Raw genomic sequence first — 5,649 nt, 5'->3', positions numbered from 1 at the left:
GCATTGCTCACTTGGCTAAGCTGTGGTGGCTGGCTCGGTGAAGGACATAAGGGATTGGGAGTGGTATTTGCCAACAGAGCACCAGAGGTGTGTGTGTGTGTGTGTGTGTGTGTGTGCGTGCGTGCGTGCGTGTGTGTGTGTGTGCGTGCGTGCGTTTTGGCCTGCGAGTTGGGGGGGGGGGGGTGTTTGGAAACATTGTTTCGTTCCCAACCCCCTGTCTCAACCTAGCGCATTTCTCCCAGTTTCCTCATTGTTTTTCCCTGTGGGGATACAGACGTTGTTGCTGCTATGGAAAGACTTACAAACACGCACAGTGGCAGGTATCACTGATGGCAGGAATAAGGGTACCTACCTACCTACACTGTGTCAGAAAACTGTAATTTATACGGTCATTTGAGGTATTATCAATAGTAAAATACTGTGAAACGTTTTACTGCAGCATACTGTAAATTATGGTGATTGTGGGAAAATGTTTGGGTGGAGAAATAATTGCTGTACTTTGAATGGTACCGTAATTCCATTCTACAGAATACATTACCGTATTTTTGGAGCGCCAAAAACCTTTTGACAACTAGTGGATGCATGGTATTGTTGATTCTGGCTCATTCACATATTTTGAGTCGTGCCTTGTAAGAGGCTACATTTGCGCTCGTTAGTGAGAGGGCTGTACCAATTTAACTGCTATGTGGTAGTAGTGCCCCATTCATTTAAAATGTGTAAGGGACAGATTGGAGTGGCATCAAGTCTTAAACATTTAATTGGCGAGCATTTTGCAACATCTTTTCGGTCTGCTTTGCCCTGTAGTCGCTGCCAGCTTGGAAATCTTTATTAAAACTTCTTATGGCTGCAATCCCGTTAACCGGATCGATATGACAACAGCCAGTGAAAGTGCAGGGCGCCAAATTCAAACAACAGAAATCTCATAATTAAAATTCCTCAAACATACAAGTATCTTATACCATTTTAAAGGTAATCGTGTTGTTAATCCCACCACAGTGTCCGATTTCAAAAAGGCTTTACAGCGAAAGCACCACAAACAATTATGTTAGGTCACCGCCAAATCACAGAAAAACACAGCCATTTTTCCAGCCAAAGACAGGAGTCAGAAAAAGCAGAAGTAGAGATAAAATTAATAACTAACCTTTGATGATCTTCATCAGATGACACTCATAGGACTTCATGTTACACAATACATGTCTGTTTTGTTCGGTAAAGTTCATATTTATATCAACAAATCTCAGTATATATTGGCGCGTTATGTTCAGTAGTTCCAAAAACATCCAGTGATTTTGCAGAGAGCCACATCAACTTCCAGAAATACTCATAATAAACGTTGATCAAAGATCAAGTGTTATACATGGAATTTTAGATACACTTCTCCTTAATGCAACCGCTGTGTCAGATTTCAAAAAAGCTTTACGGAAAAAGCAAACCATGCATTATTCTGAGGTTGGCGCTCAGAGCCCAATCAAGACAAAAATATATCCGCCATATTGTGCAGTCAGAAATAACATTATAAATATTCACTTGCCTTTAATGATCTTCATCAGAATGCACTCCCAGGAATCCCAGTTCCATCATTAATGTCCAAATAGCTATTTTTGTTAGCGCGTTTGGTTAACAAATCCAAAGTCACGAAGCGCGTTCACTAAAAGCAGACGAAATGTCAAAAAGTTCCGTTACAGTCAGTAGAAACATGTCAAACGATGTATTGAATCAATCTTTAGGATGTTTTTAACATAAATCTTCAATAATGTTCCAACCGGAGAATTCCTTTGTCTTCAGAAATGCGATAGAACAGAGCTCTCACATGAACGTGCATGGTCAGCGCATGTTCAGGTCATGGTAGACCTTACTCAATCCCCTCTCATTCGGCCCCACTTCACAGTAGAAGCATCAGACAAGGTTCTAAAGACTGTTGACATCTAGTGGAAGCCTTAGGAAGTGCAAAATGACCCATATCCCACTGTGTATTCGATAGGCGATGAGTTGAAAACCTACAAACCTCAGATTTCCCACTTCCTGGTTGGATTTTCTCTCAGGTTTTTGCCTGCCATATGAGTTATGTTATACTCACAGACATCATTCAAACAGTTTTAGAAACTTCAGAGTGTTTTCCATCCAAATAGACTAATAATATGCATATATTAGCAACTGGGACTGAGGAGCAGGCAGTTTACTCTGGGCACCTCTGGGCACCTTTTCATCCAAGCTACTCAATACTGCCCCTGCAGCCATAAGAAGTTTTAAGGTCTCTAGAAGTGCATGTGATATAAAAGAGCAAATATTCACATAGGCTGAAATGTGGAAACCAATTACCTAGCAGCCAACCTACTTGCACCAATCCTATGTAATTACAGTAAAATACTGTGAAATACAAATCCCATCTCCCCTCAATTAATTCCATTAATCTATCCATTCATTAATTCATTACGATTACAGTAGTATTTACTTTTTTTTTTACAGTATAATACAGCCAATTCTACGGTATTGTACTGTTTGTCATTACACAGTACTTGTTTTGATACCGTATTTAGATTACAGTAGGTGTACTGCAATATGAAATATAGTAACTTACTTGCCCTCTTCGCTCCCTGTAAGTTACTGTCAAATTCACTGCAACCCCAAAGACCTCAGTCTTCTAGGATGGCACTGGCAACTAGATGTTGTTGGTTGCCGCTACGAAGTCCTTACTTATATAGGTACCCGTATATATCCAAATAAAAGTCCAATCAAATCAAATCTTATTGGTCACATACACATGGTTAGCAGATGTTAATGCGAGTGTAGCGAAATGCTTGTGCTTCTAGTTCCGACAATGCAGTAATAACCAACAAGTAATCTAACCTAACAATTCCACAACTAATACCTTATACACACAAGTGTAAAGGGATACAGAAAGTGTTACCTACTCAGCTGTGGCATGTTGCTAGTTTTTAATACAGACCTGACTGCCCCACATCCTCAACCTGTCTGTGTGTGTCTACAGTACCTGGCTGTGGGGCCTCTGCCAAGTTTCCCCTTTCCCTCCCACTCAGGTCCATTCAGCAGTAGGCAATAATTCACACACTCCAGCCAAAAAGAGGACACATTTTCAAATGGACATGTGAATTAGAGGAATTCACTGTCTGTAGGCGTCTCGCATAGCCCAGTTGTGTCTGTTGGTGTTTTTTTTAAAGTGTGGTTATTGTTGTCTTTGTTGTTGAAGAAAACTCTGGAAAACACTCTGGAAAATGTAGCTTCTCTAATCAAAATTATGATGATGTCACGCCCTGACCATAGTTTGCTTTGTATGTTTCTATGTTTTGTTTGGTCAGGGTGTGATCTGAGTGGGCATTCTATGTTGTATGTCTAGTTTGTCTATTTCTATGTGTTTGGCCTGATATGGTTCTCAATCAGAGGCAGGTGTTAGTCGTTGTCTCTGATTGGGAACCATATTTAGGTAGCCTGTTTTGTATTGTGGGTTGTGGGTGATTGTTCCTGTTACTGTGTTCCTGTGTTTGTGTTGTCACTTTACGGGACTGTTTCGTCTTCGTTCGTTTATTCGTTATTTTGTTTGTTTCAAGTATTCATATTAAAATGGATACTCACCACGCTGCATCTTGGTCCGACATTTTTTACTCCTCGCCAGAGGAGGACGAAGAATTCCGTTACAGATGAAGCCTTGCATGGTTTGTCTATAATTGTTATTCAAGACTTGAAAAGCCATACACAATTTAAAACATTCTCAAGCATTGTTTGCCTTGACCTTGTCCTTTTCGTGTTTCGTGATATGTGTAGATGCGTCTTTAAATTAATTTGTTTTATATCAATGTTCTAAGTGACCATTAGAATTCAGAAGCACTTGTGAAGTACACACTCTGTTAAACACACTCTTCTGAGTGTATTAGTTTACTCTAGATAATATAGAACAGACACAGTATTGTACACACACACACACACACACACACACACACACACACACACACACACACACACACACACACATACATACACACACACACACACACACACACACACACACACACACACACACACACACACACACACACACACACACACACACACACACACACACACACACACACACACACACACACACACACACCCTTGTTGGTCCTGACGAGCTCATTTTAATTGAGCCTAATTGAACAATTGAAAGGGAAATACAGCCAAGAAGCTTTTATCACATGAAAGATGGCAGTGTCCTATTGAACGTTATTTAATGTTAGCCTCCTCCTCTGTGCTTTAAGTGTGTGTCAGATACGGTGTGAGAGACTACAATAGGAGTCATGCACAGATCTAAAAGTGGAGACCTCAACGTGTGTGTGTGTGTGTGTGTGTGTGTGTGTGTGTGTGTGTGTGTGTGTGTGTGTGTGTGTGTGTGTGTGTGTGTGTGTGTGTGTGTGTGTGTGTGTGTGTGTGCGTGTGAATGGGTGTTCTATAATATACCGGGCCCACCTTCATGAGGACCAGCTACTTATCAGATCAAAGCAGAGGGCTGCGGACCATGAAAGAGATCCAGTGTGTGTGTGTGTGCGTGCGTGTGTGCGTGTGCGTGCGTGCATGTTTGTGTGTGTATGAGAGAGAGAGAGAGAGAGAGATAGGAGTCAGGAGAGGGTGCTGTGTCTGAGAGAGAGAGAGAGATAGGAGAGACAGTAGAGGGTATTGTGTCAGAGAGAGAAAGAGAGAGATAGGAGAAACAGGAGAGGGTGCTGTGTCAGAGAGAGAGAGAGAGAGAGAGAGAGTGCGCCGTGAGTGGTGCATGTGGGTTGGAGAGTTTTTTTTTTTTTAGGGCAGTTGTGTTTAACCTGGGTGAGAGAGCTGGAAAGACAGATTGAGAAAGAGAGTGAGAGAACATCCCTTTGAACTGATGAGGAGGGATAGCTGTGGCATCAAAGGCTTCCTTTGTTCCCTGGCCCGTCCCCAATGGAGACCCCAGACCAGTGTCCCATCCGGTCCCATCCACCCTCTGCTTCTACACTCTATTAGGCCTAATATTAGCATTAGAAGGTTAGCATTAGCATTAGCACCAGGTCGTTGCTGTGTTTTCTGTTAACACTTTGCCACATTCTGTAAGATGGGCAAACCATCAGAGTGTATAGGCAACATATAACCAACAAATACAATGGAGAAAATGTTTTCACATGCAAATAACACTTGATTTCTATAAGGAGAATCATTCTGTATTAATGTATTAAAGCTGCCAATATGTAACTTTTTGGGCTACCTGACAAAATGAACATAGAAATGTTAGTTATAGATATTTTATTCTCATTGAAAGCAAGTCTAAGAAGTGGTAGAGCTGTTCTATATTTCTATGCTTCCCATTTTTAAGTTTAGTTTTTGTGTATTTTATTTTTGGCTTTGTACACCAGCTTCAAACAGCTGAAAATACAATCATTTTGGTTATGGATAACATATTTCACAGTGGTAGAATAGTTTAGATGGCGGTACAATATTTTAGATGGTGCAAGGATTCTCTACACTATACCTGCTTGTTTTGTCACATAAACAAAAAAAAGGCAAACTACTACAACTTTAGCAAGCGGGAAATAGGGGAGTGATTTCTTCATAATGCATCTTTAATGGTTGTGGTTGTATTCATGTTGTATTTATGTTAACCTGTGTTGTGTGTTGGTTCTCTAG

At 40.9% G+C, this 5,649-nt stretch overlaps 1 protein-coding gene across 1 annotated transcript in view; it reads left to right on the top strand.

Moving 5' to 3' along the window:
• LOC129837324 (PC3-like endoprotease variant B) overlaps positions 1 to 5,649 on the top strand; it is a 153,112-nt gene that overhangs the window by 16,635 nt on the left and 130,828 nt on the right. The gene's annotated exons all lie outside the window — the stretch shown is intronic.

Source organism: Salvelinus fontinalis, chromosome 38 (genome assembly GCF_029448725.1).
Source record: "Salvelinus fontinalis isolate EN_2023a chromosome 38, ASM2944872v1, whole genome shotgun sequence".
In the NCBI taxonomy this organism is placed as follows: Eukaryota; Metazoa; Chordata; class Actinopteri; order Salmoniformes; family Salmonidae; genus Salvelinus; species Salvelinus fontinalis.
Note: the sequence above shows the minus strand (reverse complement) of the source record. Positions and strands in the feature narration are given on the sequence as shown.